General features: G+C 36.6%; 1 protein-coding gene across 2 annotated transcripts in view; it reads right to left on the bottom strand.

The window, feature by feature from the left end:
* LOC117339242 (matrix metallopeptidase-21-like) overlaps nt 1-18,101 on the bottom strand; it is a 169,902-nt gene that overhangs the window by 56,391 nt on the left and 95,410 nt on the right. Inside the window, exon 1 of one of the 2 annotated variants that reach the window (XM_033900722.1) lies at nt 11,552-11,728. The exons of the other annotated variant lie outside the window; for it this stretch is intronic. The gene's annotated coding sequence lies outside the window, so the exon portion shown is untranslated. Of the gene's footprint in view, nt 1-11,551; nt 11,729-18,101 lie in introns of those variants that run through there. 2 annotated transcript variants of the gene reach the window in all.

Genomic DNA, 18,101 nt, shown 5'->3' on the forward strand with positions numbered 1-18,101 from the left:
GTAAAACGGATGCGTAAATAAATCATGTAGCTACACTAAATCATATCAGCCACTGAATCAAAATCAGTATGAAGTGGACTCACCTGTTATATTAGGTATCAAGTTATAATTGTATCAGGACGTATCAAGTATAAAGCGGTGTTAATACATGTAGGTATATCAGTTAAGTATATAGTGGTGTTAATAGGTCTATCAGTTAAGTATACAATTGTATCGGTATGGAGGTTAGTGTAGTTATAACAGTAGAGAGGTTAGTATAGTTGTATCGGTAGGGAGGTTAGTATAGTTGTATCGGTAGGGAGGTTAGTGTAGTTATAACAGTAGAGAGGTTAGTATAGTTGTATCGGTAGGGAGGTTAGTATAGTTATATCAGTAGGGAGGTTAGTATAGTTATATCAGTAGAGAGGTTAGTATAGTTGTATCGGTAGGGAGGTTAGTGTAGTTGTATCAGTAGGGAGGTTAGTATAGTTGTATCAGTAGGGAGGTTAGTATAGTTGTATCAGTAGGGAGGTTAGTATAGTTATATCAGTAGGGAGGTTAGTGTAGTTATATCAGTAGGGAGGTTAGTGTAGTTGTATCAGTAGGGAGGTTAGTGTAGTTGTATCGGTAGAGAGGTTAGTATAGTTGTATCAGTAGGGAGGTTAGTGTAGTTGTATCGGTAGGGAGGTTAATGTAGTTATATCAGTAGGGAGGTTAGTGTAGTTGTATCGGTAGGGAGGTTAGTATAGTTGTATCGGTAGGGAGGTTAGTATAGTTGTATCAGTAGGGAGGTTAGTGTAGTTATATCAGTAGGGAGGTTAGTGTAGTTGTATCGGTAGGGAGGTTAGTATAGTTATATCAGTAGGGAGGTTAGTATAGTTGTATCAGTAGGGAGGTTAGTATAGTTATATCAGTAGGGAGGTTAGTTTAGATGTATCGGTAGGGAGGTTAGTATAGTTGTATCGGTAGGGAGGTTAGTATAGTTGTATCGGTAGGGAGGTTAGTGTAGTTGTATCAGTAGGGAGGTTAGTATAGTTGTATCAGTAGGGAGGTTAGTATAGTTGTATCAGTAGGGAGGTTAGTATAGTTATATCAGTAGGGAGGTTAGTATAGTTATATCAGTAGGGAGGTTAGTGTAGTTATATCAGTAGGGAGGTTAGTATAGTTATATCAGTAGGGAGGTTAGTGTAGTTATATCGGTAGGGAGGTTAGTATAGTTGTATCAGTAGGGAGGTTAGTATAGTTGTATCAGTAGGGAGGTTAGTGTAGTTGTATCGGTAGAGAGGTTAGTATAGTTGTATCAGTAGGGAGGTTAGTATAGTTGTATCGGTAGGGAGGTTAGTATAGTTGTATCGGTAGGGAGGTTAGTACAGTTATATCAGTAGGGAGGTTAGTACAGTTGTATCAGTAGGGAGGTTAGTATAGTTGTATCGGTAGGGAGGTTAGTATAGTTGTATCAGTAGGGAGGTTAGTATAGTTATATCAGTAGGGAGGTTAGTATAGTTGTATCGGTAGGGAGGTTAGTATAGTTGTATCGGTAGGGAGGTTAGTACAGTTATATCAGTAGGGAGGTTAGTACAGTTGTATCAGTAGGGAGGTTAGTGTAGTTGTATCGGTAGAGAGGTTAGTATAGTTGTATCAGTAGGGAGGTTAGTATAGTTATATCAGTAGGGAGGTTAGTATAGTTGTATCGGTAGGGAGGTTAGTATAGTTGTATCGGTAGGGAGGTTAGTACAGTTATATCAGTAGGGAGGTTAGTACAGTTGTATCAGTAGGGAGGTTAGTACAGTTGTATCGGTAGGGAGGCTAGTGTAGTTGTATCGGTAGGGAGGGTAGTAAAGTGTGAACTTGTACTTTTACAAATGTAGAGAGATAAGTGAATTGTAGAGTTGTATGATTAGGTAGAATATTTAAGATAAAAAACTGTAACAGTATCAGACCAAAAAAGCCTTGAATATATATTTAGGAAATTAGATAGATATTTAGTTGCATCAAAAGTTAGAATATTTAGGTATAAAACTGCAGGTAGGTAGGTAAAAACTGTATCACTATATAGACCAAAGCTTTAGAATATATATTTATGCAATAAACCTAAGTATTACAAAAAGTATTTGTTACCATTCATTTAAAGTCAGCGTGGAAAAAAATACATCGTGCAAGAACGTAAAACCCAAACATGATGCTCAGAATATATTTCCTAATACTTCATTTGAAATAAATGTTTTAATGAACAATTCCAGTTAAACCTTGATCCGATATGAATTGGAGCCTATCTGATGACATATAAACCAACGTATGTCGCTGGTAATAAACGTCATTATCGACAGTAAAATTTCGAAACATGCAAACAACACGTTTCACATGGTATGAAGTCAATGATAGCTCTTAATCTATTATAAGTATTGTTATTTTACGTTACCTTCTTATTTTACCTTCTATGTATATTTCATTATACACGTTCATAAGCACGTCAATCCATGTCCTCAAAGTGAGAATCGTGGTAATGACAACGGAACCGTAAACACATGTAACAGTCAAACTTCACCATTTTTTATCTCGATTATCTTTAATGCATGTGTTGTTTGCTTGCTTTTTGTTTTTGCTTGATGTTTTTGTTTTCGCTGTCAGCAGCCAACGTCTATCATAGAAATTGTCATATTGGGTAGCCCTCGAACCAACTAAGATATCCTATCAGTAGAACAGGACAAATTACAAATTCTTGAATATCACATATTCCACTCGAACTGCAAGCTTCAATGTTTTAACGAGTGCGTCATCATTACTGGCATAACCTTGAATGATTGATGGTATTCAGTGGTTAACCATTAGGCCTCTATATCTCTCGTGGAGCATAATGGTACATATATGTTGTAGATACCCATAGAAAAACCTATGTAAATTCAATAATGGATTTCACACGAGTGTTCCTGTAATATTGGATTTATTGAACGAGATGGTACAGTATGTTAGGTTGTAAATTGTACGTATTCCATCACTCGAGAAAAGCAGACCTATATCTGTAACAACACGTCAAACAAAGAGAACACTACTACATCTTTCTATATGACGAACACCTTTGAAATGGCTTAAGAAGCAGGTCGTTACTGTGCAGTCGAAGTTCATCAGTTTACACGCTTAGCATGATTATATATTACAGTATCCATTGAATCAAAATATTGGATTATAAATAGATTTATGGGTTAGGGGCCGCGATGGCCGAGTGGTTTAGGTGTCCCGACACTTTATCACTAGCCCTTCACCTCTGGGCTGCGAGTTCGAAACCTACGTGGGGCAGTTGCCAGGTACTGACCGTAGGCCGGTGGTTTTTCTCCGGGTACTCCGGCTTTGCTCCACCTCCAAAACCTGACACGTCCTTAAATGACACTGGCTGTTAATAGGACGTTAAAGAAAAACAAAGATTCAAATGTACAATTGCTTTCACCGTAATTCTTGTACTTCTTCATATTTTGTTGATGAAAACCCTAGACACATTTCATTCAATTATGTTAAATGTGATAATATTTGAAGAACTTAATAATACATAGATTTGACAGAGATTTAAATTACGCCGGAGACGAAGAAGCCGTTTACCCTTCCAAAACACATGGTCTGAACCTCATTGAATTTCTTCGATAGTGTTTGAATTAATCTGATTTTGTTTAGATCTCGCAGTCAATTTAACGATTTAAAATTAAAATAACAGTTTACATATCGAGTTCTTATTATCTTGTTTGATGAACGGGTCCTTATTCTCTTGTTTGATTAACGAGTCATTACTGTTTTGTTTGATTAACGAGTCATTACTGTTTGTTTGATTAACGAGTCATTACTGTCTTGTTTGATTAACAAGTCATTACTGTCTTGTTTGATTAACGAGTCATTACTGTTTTGTTTGATTAACGAGTCATTACTGTCTTGTTTGATTAACGAATCATTACTGTCTTGTTTGATTAAGGAGTCCTTATTGTTTTGTTTGATTAACGAGTCCTTATTGTTTTGTTTGATTAACGAGTCCTTATTGTTTTGTTTGATTAACGAGTCCTTATTGTCTTGTTTGATTAACGAGTCCTTATTGTTTTGTTAAATTAACGAGTCCTTATTGTTTTGTTTGATTAACGAGTCCTTATTGTTTTGTTTGATTAACGAGTCCTTATTGTCTTGTTTGATTAACGAGTCCTTATTGTTTTGTTTGATTAACGAGTCATTATTATCTTGTTTGATTAACGAGTCCTTATTGTCTTGTTTGATTAACGAGTCATTATTGTTTTGTTTGATTAACGAGTCCTTATTGTCTTGTTTGATTAACGAGTCCTTATTGTCTTGTTTGATTAACGAGTCATTATTGTCTTGTTTTATTAACGAGTCCTTATTGTCTTGTTTGATTAACGAGTCCTTATTCTCTTGTTTGATGAACGGGTCCTTATTGTCTTGTTTTATTAACGAGTTCTTATTATCTTGTTTACATAACGAGTCCTTATTCTCTTGTTTACATAACGAGCCCTTATTCTCTTGTTTACATAACGAGTCCTTATTCTCTTGTTTACATAACGAGTCCTTATTGTCTTGTTCTGGAGTGATTTAGGTCGGAAAAAGTAACCGTAATCCAAACTCAAAACCAATAAAACGAGGACAAATACGAAAAAAATTAAAAATAGAGATTAAGATTGATGTGGCTATCATTGAAAACATACCAGGAATGTCAGACTAGACTAAGCGTCTTCATCGACGCTACCGATGGTTAAGTATCAAAGTGAGAACTAGGGTGGTGACAACGTAACTACTAGGTATATCAACAACCACAGAACTAGGGTGGTGACAACGGAACCACCATGTATATCAACAACCACAGAACTAGGGTAGTGACAACGGAACCACCAGGTATATCAACAACCACAGAACTAGGGTAGTGACAACGGAACCACCAGGTATATCAACAACCACATAACTAGGGTGGTGACAACGGAACCACCATGTATATCAACAACCACAAAACTAGGGTAGTGACAACGGAACCACCATGTATATCAACAACCACAGAACTAGGGTGGTGACAACGGAACCACCATGTATATCAACAACCACAGAACTAGGGTGGTGACAACGGAACCACCATGTATATCAACAACCACAGAACTAGGGTGGTGACAACGGAACCACCAGGTATATCAACAACCACAGAACTAGGGTAGTGACAGCGGAACCACCAGGTATATCAACAACCACAGAACTAGGGTAGTGACAACGGAACCACCAGGTATATCAACAACCACAGAACTAGGGTAGTGACAACGGAACCACTAGGTATATCAACAACCACAGAACTAGGGTGGTGACAACGGAACTACTAGGTATATCTACAACCACATAACTAGGGTAGTGACAACGGAACCACCAGGTATATCAACAACCACAGAACTAGGGTAGTGACAACGGAACCACTAGGTATATCAACAACCACAGAACTAGGGTAGTGACAACGGAACCACCAGGTATATCAACAACCACAGAACTAGGGTGGTGATAACAGAACCACTAGGTATATCAATAACCTCAGAACTAGGGTGGTGACAACGGAACCACCAGCTATATCAACAACCACAGAACTAGGGTAGTGATAACGGAACCACTAGGTATATCAATAACCTCAGAACTAGGGTGGTGACAACGGAACCACCAGGTATATCAACAACCACAGAACTAGGGTGGTGATAACGGAACCACTAGGTATATCAATAACCACAGAACTAGGGTAGTCACAACGGAACCACCAGGTATATCAACAACCACAGAACTAGGGTGGTGACAACGGAACCACCAGGTATATCAACAACCACAGAACTAGGGTAGTGACAACGGAACCACCAGGTATATCAACAACCACAGAACTAGGGTAGTGACAACGGAACCACCAGGTATATCAACAACCACAGAACTAGGGTGGTGACAACGGAACCACCAGGTATATCAACAACCACAGAACTAGGGTGGTGACAACGGAACCACCAGGTATATCAACAACCACAGAACTAGGGTAGTGACAACGGAACCACCAGGTATATCAACAACCACAGAACTAGGGTAGTGACAGCGGAACTACTAGGTATATCAACAACTACAGAACTAGGGTAGTGACAACGGAACCACCAGGTATATCAACAACCACAGAACTAGGGTGGTGACAGCGGAACCACCAGGTATATCAACAACCACAGAACTAGGGTAGTGACAACGGAACCACCAGGTATATCAACAACCACAGAACTAGGGTGGTGACAACTGAACTACTAGGTATATCAACAACCACAGAACTAGGGTAGTCACAACGGAACCACCAGGTATATCAACAACCACAGAACTAGGGTGGTGACAACGGAACCACCAGGTATATCAACAACCACAGAACTAGTGTGGTGACAACGGAACCACCAGGTATATCAACAACCACAGAACTAGTGTGGTGACAACGGAACCACTAGGTATATCAACAACCACAGAACTAGGGTGGTGACAACTGAACTACTAGGTATATCAACAACCACAGAACTAGGGTAGTCACAACGGAACCACCAGGTATATCAACAACCACAGAACTAGGGTAGTGACAACGGAACCACTAGGTATATCAACAACCACAGAACTAGTGTGGTGACAACGGAACCACCAGGTATAACAACAACCACAGAACTAGGGTAGTAACAACGGAGCCACCAGGTATATCAACAACCACAGAACTAGGGTGGTGACAACAGAACCACCAGGTATATCAACAAACATGAAACAGTTCTTACTTGATGTCATACAAGGAAATAGAATACTTCTATTTGAGATCATGATGGCGACCATTAAATCTCTCTGGGAACCTTGTCGGTCATTCGGACAATTCTGAAATTTGTGTACGAAAACTGTGAATGTATTATAGTGTATCAAAACATCTCACTTCATATCCTGCACGGAAATGGTATGTCCATTTCTTACCATGGTAGCACATACCAACACTCTATTATCAAAACTCGAAGAGACAAAAACAACTTTTGACTCCTGGACAAATAGGTGTAGAGCACGCAATGCAATACAACCTACCTACACAGCAGTGTGAAAATACTTATTTTAATTAGGTAATCAAAATTTTGGTAGTAATCGTCGACAAACACATCACATCATTTACGGTATTGCTTTTTTCTAGACGCCATAGACTTACGTAAGTTTAATGAACAGACCCTATCGCCCGCTTTACAGAATAATAATACACGTGTAGGGGAGAGGCAACAAATCAACAAACACTCTGAGTGGTTACATGAACACGTATTCATAGTGGAGACATGGTAAGCATGGGCTTATTACAATTGCAAATATAGAATCATTACATTAAACATTAGCCACAATAACACATAAACTTCCTCCCCCTGGCCTTGTGGTGAACTAGTGTTGTTTTTGTACGGAAAGTAAATGACCGCATTTCGCAAGTACGAATATAACTGGGTTATCGGTCTGGGACAAGTTAACATAATTCACTGAAGGCTGAACGTATAGGAGATCAACGATGTACTCATACAGGTTACCAGTGTTAACAATACAAACAATACCTTATAACACTAACATATCTGTACAACTAAAACTGATATACAATCAAACCTAACACAAAGCCAAACTAGCACTACAGGTAACACACTTCCATCAACCAGATGTACCTCCAACTAAATACATAATGACAAGTGATTCCTCAGTAACATCACAACAACCAATATTAAACTGTCCGTAATGTACAGTGAAGTGGTATTCTACACAATGTTCTATTTGGTCATCGATGGTAATATATTAAATTAATGTACTGACAAACATGTCACAACCACTACAACTAGAGATGCAGCTGATAAGATCTGTGAGCGACTAGGGTAAACCTTACTAACTGAACACCAGTGTTTGAAGTTTATCAAAATCCAGTTAATACACAAGCTGGGAGTTTTCGTTTCACTAACTTATGACAAAGATATACGATTTGGTGGTTTTCAACGCGCGGGCTATTGGGGTATTCAACAGGTGGTTCTTTAGCGTAGTGTACCTCCTAATGGGAACACACGAGGCATAATGTCTTTGAACTTGAAAATGCATTGTGCAGGTTGTCTGTATGTTAATTCATCAAAGTAGTGAAAGTAGTAACTCTCACTGGATATCAGACCCTGTATTCAAACTACACACAGGCTACCTGATACCAGTCAAATGGAATCGGATTATATATAAACAGGCACTAAATACAGAAGGAAAACAGGAGAGTATAATGGAAATCATTTACCACGACAGTCGCTGCGCTCCAGAGGGACCACACAGGACCGGCCTGCAGTAGTCAATCTTTTTGATTACATATAAATGAATACACGAAACGCCTTGTAATACATAGAACGATAAAGTAATAAAGAAAACACTATCAGTAAAATATCAGAGCTCCAAACACAACAACAATAATACAAGACAAGCAATCAGCAAATCCACTTAACGACGCATCTAATGTTAATACTATCAAGAAATAAAATGGAAGGAACATTTCATTGTATTGATAAAGTTCAAAACCTGTATAAAAGATATTAAATCAGACAAAAACACAACAGAAATGAGGAGATACCATAGCAGATGAAAAGGCAACGACAGAACGTTAGGAGACATGACTTTAACAGAAGAAAGGGAATTTTAGCGATACCGCAGTAAAACAAAACAACAGCATGAATTGTGAGGACAACAACCTACTGATCATGAACACAAGGAAGAAACAGCACACCAAAACATTAGAGAGAAACACAACGACCATCGGATAGAAACACTCTTCACGTCCAATAAACAATATAACATTCTGTTCTGTCTGATTTATCTTTACTTTTAATATTGTATCTGTGATATCAGGCAATTATAATGAGTTATGCTGACTTTGCAATGTGAAGTATGTATTACAGGTTATCTAACATGTCCTAAGGCGGGGGGTTTATCTACGTAAGTGACGCCATATATCCTGGCTCACACCTCCAAATTTTATTCAGGTATTAGTCTTGAGGACACAGACGGCGAGCGATGTCTGCTGTCACTGAGGACACGAACGACGATGAACAGTATAAACTAATTGTAAGCAAACAAACGAGGGGCAATATATGTTGTCGTGGGAACACAAACAACGAACGATGTATGTTGTCCTCGGAAAACAATCAAGGAACGATTTATGTTGTCGTGGGAACACAAACAACGAACGATGAATGTTGTCCTCGGAAAACAATCAAGGAACGATTTATGTTGTCCCGGGACCACACAAAACAAATGATGTATGTTGTCCTTGGAACACAAACAACGAATGATGTATGTTGTCCTTGGAACACAAACAACGAATGATGTATGTTGTCCTTGGAACACAAACAACGAATGATGTATGTTGTCCTGGGAACACAAACAACGAATGATGTATGTTGTTCCGGGAACACAAACAACGAATGATGTATGTTGTCCTTGGAACACAAACAACGAATGATGTATGTTGTCCTTGGAACACAAACAACGAATGATGTATGTTGTCCTTGGAACACAAACAACGAATGATGTATGTTGTCCTGAGAACACAAACAACGAATGATGTATGTTGTCCTTGGGGCACGAACAACGAATGATGTATGTTTTCCCAGAAACAAACAACGAACAATGTATGTTGTCCCCGAAACAATCAACGAACGATGTCTTTTGTCCTTGGGAATACGACGACGAGGGATGTTTTTTTTTTGTTCTTAAAAATACAAGCGGCGGGCGATGTGCTGCTCTTGAAAAGAGAACACAAACGACCAGCGATGCCTGCTGTCCTTGCGACCACAGACGGCGCCATCTCTGTATACGATCCTTTAAGACATGATTAGCGAGCGATGTTGTATGATGTCTTGAGAAACAGTACCGTAGTTTAACAACCCAATATTGCGGTCCATGCTTTTTTCTATCGTTTCTGCTCAAGCTCAAAGTAATAAAGAATTTAAACTTCGATCTTGGTTCCTCATCGATTCATTGTGCTTTCTTTCGATTTGTATTGGTTTTGAGCTTAGACTTAGATATTACATCAGTTATATTTCTTTCCGAAATCATTCCAATAGAACGCCTGAATTCAGATACCATTCCTATGACGTTCTACCTGCTGTGCGCAAAGAAAACACGAGATGACGCAGAAGAAATTATAATTGGACAAGAAAATAAAAACAAATAATGAGCTACACAAAATAAAGAAAGTGGATGTTATTTAGATAGTCCCTTTGACAATATTCGAAGCAAGATTATGCGATTTATAATGGCATCATTATGAAAACCTTATTGTAACGTCATATTTTGTAACGTACTCAAAGTGAGAGAAGTGTCAGTATCAGGGAAATTACAAAGCACGCGCACGGATAATAAAAGTAACAAAACATATACCTTCGACATCAAACAAACGTTAACTAGAAGGCATCATTGATTTGAGCAAACCTTTAAGTTAGCTGATAGCAGAAGCACAAAGTAGCTATGTTCATACTTAAATCTTTATAAATTGTATTTCATAATTGAACGATTGAACAGTATCAGTCAATACTATTCTGCAGCATTTACACATACTACATTGATATATGAGCATGAAAAAACACCAATATCATATACATTGGTACTGCTAATTCGTCAGATTAGATATTTCATTATTACAAGTCGGATGTCAGCCATATCTAGGTCGGATAAACGACCGACGGCCTTGCTTTCAATACAATAGAATACACCAACAAGCGAAGTAAGCGCTTGTATTTATCGTGGGTATTACCGAAGTATGAGATGGCAGAAGAGAATTCGGGGGCGAGGGAGGTTTTGGCACACGTATGTCATCTGTCATGATGTTGCAAGAAAAAACTACAGTTTATATCCAGTAGCATCAACATGCACCACGCTTGCTACATGAGCCAACTGGTTATTAGTTAAAAATATAATGGGTCACTAACCGATTTTATGAGCCCCCCGTTAACAGGGCAGGCCTTGTGAACGCCCATGTCTTATTTTATAATCAAATTTGCCGTAGAGGTGATTAACAGGTCATTAAATCATACATACACAGACGGACTAATGCATTTGACCGCGGCGTACCTTTCACGCCTAGTACAATAAATGTCACAACGGAAAGATATCAAACCATATATATATATAGTCTGTTGAACAATGAGTTTTGGCAAATTAGCAACAGCTCAGATATTTGTTCATTGGGTCAAACAAGATTGATACAGTATGAATACACAATGATTAGACTTTCTTAATTGATCTTCAAAGTCAATTAAAATAAATGTTTAGAGTAATAGCACTAACATCCTACTTGAGAAAGTATGTGTAACAAAACACCGTTAGTGAATAAATATAAAATATCAATTATGACGCCGTTAACTGAATCCTGGGGCACCCACGTGAACATATAAACCACTCTTTTAAAGACAGTGTACTGAAACCCTACTTCAACCCTCTGTATGACTCATTTGCTGAAATCACTCTTAATTTCTGACAATAAAACTTTTCACTTATTTCACAATTAAATCAGAAAAAAACCACTTACAGTATGTGTACACCAGCTTTACGATAATCGTCCGTCATACGTTCTTGCTGTAAATCCGATAATCCACGAAGACATCTGGATACACATAGTAGAATAATAGTCTGTGATTACATTACAGGTTAAAAATGCAGAAATAATGTCTTCTACCTGGTAGTCAAACAATACATACTGTGGTCATCATGCTCACTAGACTGCTTAAATCGTCCCTGCCTGTTATCATAATGATGATACAGGTAATGACCGCCCACATTTATAAGGCTTACTCAGCTATTAAAGTACCCATACCTAAAAGTCTGCTCCGCTGCACGTCGCCTAAAGGATCAACGCTCCAATCATACGTTCTGTAGCGATGACCATAACTGTTGTATCACTCCGCAGGTCATCGTTATATTATAAATAAGAAAAAAATGTAATCGGTGTAGTTCTTGTCAGAGCTGAAGTTATAATCCGTGTAACATATCAATAATTATCGTTATAATCTTTGAAGTGCTCTCCAACAATGAAGAAGCGGTTATGCTTTACAAAAACAGCACTTCATTGGTTAAATGTGCAGAGGTCACTCATCTTTTTCATATGTATATGGCGATATAAGTTCGTCACTCTATTCATAAAATCCTCACGCCACAGGTAAATCGCCATCTATCACAGGTAACGTAACTCACCTGCGTATTCAATCCAATGGTAAACTCCAAAGTAAGTGACAGTAATACCACAGGTAAACTTCTACGTATTTATGTCTTATAAGTAATTACCTATATTCTTATATTCCTTGGGAAACATGAAACTATTGTGTATTGTATAATCATAGATCACATTGTGTAGACAGGCCCCTATATAGTTAGTTATCTGATGGATAAACTCCTAAATATATAGCTACTTATATTCACAGAACAGTTTTTTTCAGGTAATCAAATTTCACATATGACAGTTTATCCGCGCAAATAGAATAGCCCTGTATCCAGTGAAAACCCCATATCTTACATGTACATAGTGAGTGTAGTGGGACCAGGCGGATCGCACGTTTACGGTAACCAGTTGAGGATACAAGATTTACAATAAATTTACAATGTGTAGGGTATGATTCACACATGTTGTAGACATTCTCACGGTAAAATTTATAAAATCGTTCCCCTAGTCCATATGATTTTTATTAAATCGGCGTATATCTTCATGAATATAGATCTAATTTATTCTAGAAAGCAAATATACCTCATTTGGCATTGTAGTTGACAACACAAAATCCCTTGTTGATGTTGGCAGCTTTAATTGGGTAGTAAACTGTAATTATTGTTAGCTTTGGTGCATGTAGCCAGTTTGTATGTTGTGTATATGTGCCCAATCCGTCGCGGAACGTTATACCTATGTATCAATGCCTTCAAAGTCACGATACTTGTTAAGCGCGACATCAAATGGCGGTGATTGTAAGGTGTTACTCATCCTCAGTGAAGATTTGATAACTGGGGTATAGGGTGACGCTCGCCGACGTACCGCGTAGGTGTGACCTCACAAATCCTGTTTAGACAGCATGACCTTTGACCTTCTGTCACCTCTACCTGGAGTGTTATCAAACATTAATGACACCTTTCCCATACGAATTTCCCTAAGAAAACAAGCTCCATTGAGGAAAGGGTTTTATCCGAGAATGGGGCACGCGTTTAATCTTCGATATCGTGGGAGAGATAACCTATCCTCTTGCCTATTCAACTTTAAACGTGTTGCCGATCCTTCTCCGCTATATCTCAACTATAACCAATCACCGTATGAAGATTTAAAGAGACGGGTGTTGCATAAGTACTTCCAAAACATTACTACCATGATTTATGTTGACCGTTGACCTGCCAACACCACCTACTTTACGGTATCAACATGTCAAATGGAATTAAATATTATCAACTGATTCATTTATTTCTGAAGAAATATTATTTAAATTATACAAACCACAAACCATTTAAGTTAAGTACAAAGCTATCATCTTTGCTTTAACGTTTAACTCGTAGTAAAATCTGTAAATACACCGACCATTCACACAATGGTTTACAGTACACATGAATCCACTAGACATGTGTATTTAAAAATGTATTTGCAACATTTCATTATAAAACGCAAGGCCATGCAAACTCGTTGGCTCATTATATGAGTAACAGAGACGATTTGCCGCGTTAAACGACAAAAGTGGATAACACCTTCATAGTAAAATATATATGTAAAACTACATCGTACAAGTACATGTACTAGTGTTTCATCTCTCCATCACTCATCAGTGATGCTACGGAACAAATGTGTGTAAATCCGGAAGGGACGTCAAGTAAACACGCCTTATAGGTGCCAAATCGAAAATCAAATCGATATAATGCTTCATAAATTAATTAAATGGATTTCTACAAGTCTCGATTTTAATACCAGATAAGTTGCAACCAATATATTTATCAATTATGGCTTTTGGTGAGGCCAGTATGATGTAATACATGTATCAACCTGGCATTATCAAATTTTTACCAAGGTCGAAGCCAGATGTCAGTATTTTCGATTCTACCAGGTTGTAACAACACCATGTTAACCGAATCAAAGGTCCTATATGGGTATATTGTTTGCAAAAATTGTGGAATTACATTAGAGTAACAAGTATGCTGATAAAATGTTTGCATCAAGCCATTGTGGTGTCACAATGATTACGCCGTTAAAAACGCAATAATGACTCGGTGTTTCTAAAATTAGAAACATCCGGTTAATATATCGAAATGTTAACCTCCACGTGACCATGTTTTAGCCAATGAGTATTGGGAACAATCGGACTATATCTTATACATGTATTTTAATAAATCTATATAAACAACAATCGATATTTCATTGCACATATCACTTATTAATTTGACATCTAACTAAAAGATAGAAATAAGCTGTCGATGTATACTGGGTAATTTATATGTTTATATAAGTATATACAAATATGTATATAAACAACAAAATAAATAGTCTTTCAAATGTTTTGTTATCAAGATACAATTTATATATAGACAAGTCACTGAAAATATCGTTAAATAAACCCGGAAAACTATACTTTATCATCAATAATTTTATCAATATAAAAAAAAAAATTCATCAGCGTAGTTATATGAAATTAATAATAATGGGAATATAAAGGATCATCTTTCATCGTAGACACTAGAGGTTTGATTCGTATCCGTTGAATTTCGATATATAGATTAGTTCTACAGAAAAGTATACGCATATGCACACTTTACTGTACAAGGAAAGGTATTTTCAAAAGCTCACCACAAAATTACTCCGTTACACAATACCTCGCCATGAATAAACAAACGGAAAGTAAACTCAATTATACAATGCCTCGTCACACATAAACAAATAGAAAATAAACTCAATTATACAATGCCTCGTCACACATAAACAAACAGAAAATAAACTCAATTATACAATGCCTCGTCATTCATAAACAAATAGAAAATAAACTCAATTATACAACAACTCGTCATAAATAAACGCATGGAAAATAAACTCAATTATACAACAACTCGTCATAAATAAACGCATGGAAAATAAACTCAATTATACAATGCCTCGTCATTCATAAACAAATAGAAAATAAACTCAATTATACAACAACTCGTCATAAATAAACGCATGGAAAATAAACTCAATTATACAACAACTCGTCATAAATAAACGCATGGAAAATAAACTCAATTATACAACAACTCGTCATAAATAAACGCATTGAAAATAAACTCAATTATACAACAACTCGTCATAAATAAACACATGGAAAGTAAACTCAATTAAACAATACCTCGTCATACATAAACACATGGAAAGTATACTCAATTATACAATGCCTCGTCACACATAAACAATCGGAAAATAAACTCAATTATACAATACCTCGTCATTCATAAACAAACGGAAAGTAAACTCAATTATACAATGCTTCGTCACACATAAACAAACGGAAAATAAACTCAATTATACAATACCTCGTCATAAATAAACACATGGAAAGTAAACTCAATTATACAACAACTCGTCATACATTTGTTTGTTTTTGTTTAACGTCCTATTAACAGCCAGGGTAATTTAAGGACGTGCCAGGTTTTGGAGGTGGAGGAAAGCCGGAGTACCCGGAGAAAAACCACCGGCCTACGGTAAGTACCTGGCAACTGCCCCACGTAGGTTTCGAACTCGCAAGCCAGTGGTGGAGGGCTAGTGTTAAAGTGTCGGGACACCTTAACCACTCGGTCACCGCGGCCCCTTGCCCCTCGTCATACATACACGAATAGAAGGTAAACTCAATTATACAATGCCTCGTCATACATACACGAATAGAAGGTAAACTCGATTTTATACAATACCTCTTCATAAATAAACACATGGAAAGTAAACTCAATTATACAATGCCTCGTCATACATAAACAAACAGAAAGTAAACTCAATTATATAATGCCTCGTCATACATAAACAAACGGAAAGTAAACGTGATATTTTATTGTGTAAACGAAAATGTAAAATGTAAACTTTATTTATTTTAAAACAATTGCGAAGAAAGTTATATCAGCTTATATCAATCACACTTGTTAGACCAGACTTTAGATAGCGAGCTAGGGTCTTACTGTTGGAGAAAACCGGAGAAGCCAGGGAAAACCCACGTGTGGTAGATGACAACATGTCACGTCCAATCGATGTAATCGAAAATCATATGATCTGGAACACGATACAAAATTCTACAAAAAAACTCGTCTGATAGTGTATGGTTTAAATGCAAGAGACATGTTATTTAAAATTGGTTATTATATATCAGCACTTAAAATCCGCACTGTATAGTTGTGTTATGGTAATACGCCGACATGAACACAATCGGACATGTTTAGGGGAAGAAAACTTCTCAAGAACACACTGCATCAAAATGAATAAAAAATATCGTGCAATGTATGTAAATTATAACAAAAAAAAACCTGTAGTTAATTAGATAAAGTACGGAACCTATTTAGGACACACAGCGAGAATACGTTAACACATTTTACAGGCACATTTAACACAATACATAGCATATCAAACAAAAGTGTACATGCATGTACTAAAACGGAAAATATCCCTTTAGCACTAAATGGTAGTACGGAAACTAATCCTCTATGCTGTATTAGATTTACATGTAGATACACCATTCTATCCAGAAAAAATCTATATTTAACTGCCTAACAAAGATACCCCCCTATGATTTGTTACATATATAAAACAAAAGTGAATCATCATACTGCACATTGCATCAGCGGAATACTATACGTGTAATCATAATATGATAACATATTTAAGCATGGAACTGTTACGAAATCGAAGTATACAGCCGATATGAATAACATGTTTGTGACAGATAGCTAGTGCGACATGCAGTATGTATCTGTCACCCAAATTGTATTCATATCGACTGTATACTACCATTTGGTAACAGTTCAATGCTAATATAGACATTCATTTTTTACCGCAGCTTATTGGGCATTTCAATGTGCCGCTTACCATATCACTGACTTCATCATGTTCAAATACCGAATAGCCGGAATTTCCAGGAGGAATAATAATGTCCCAAATGTCGTTATCTATAACAAATACATAAATATACTAATTTGGCTTCATTATATATTTCATATATATGTGTACATATCGATAAATTGTTTATTTACAATTGCAGTTTTTTTTATTGTTTAAAATTAAAACCATTTTTTCTGCGCAATAATATACCGTTATCATTAAGAAAACGGGTATTGCACCGGATAAACTTGGTTTTTTCACCTTCACAGGGGCTCGGTTTCGGATTTTGGAGTAAGGTAAAATCCAGTATGCTGTATTATTTCAGTAACAGGAAAAGGCAAACACACCTGTAAATACCTTTTGGGGGCATAACGCGTCAAAATATTTGCCCTAGGATCATCATCACCTCATATGTAATACCTTTGCTTACTTAGCGTGGTTCTCGGTAAGCAGGTAAAAGAGCTTTGAGTAAAATAATAAATCCATTATTTTTGTTCATAAACTTTTAATTGAAAATATATTGCGTTGAGTTACATGTATTTCATATTAAGATATATTTACATATTTAATATATCATATACCGACACTTTACATTGTAAGACATTATATACCGAAACTTTATATTGTTAGATATTATATACAAACACTTTACATTGTTAGATATTATATACAAACACTTTACATTGTTAGATATTATATACAAACACTTTACATTGTTAGATATTATATACAAACACTTTACATTGTTAGATATTATATGCAAACACTTTACATTGTTAGATTTTATATACCAACACTTTACATTGTTAGTTTAGTTTAGTTTAGTTTAGTTTAAACATATTTTATTGACATATAATAATGACAAAGGGATTAGTCAGTAAGTTTTTCCAACTTAAAGACGACTTCTCCCATAATAATAACAAAATAATTAACAATAACATAGTCACATGATGGCATATACAAATATTCAGAAATTCGATAAAGAAACGAAAATATAATGAGAGAGAGAGAGAGA

Source organism: Pecten maximus, chromosome 12 (genome assembly GCF_902652985.1).
Source record: "Pecten maximus chromosome 12, xPecMax1.1, whole genome shotgun sequence".
Taxonomy (NCBI): Eukaryota; Metazoa; Mollusca; class Bivalvia; order Pectinida; family Pectinidae; genus Pecten; species Pecten maximus.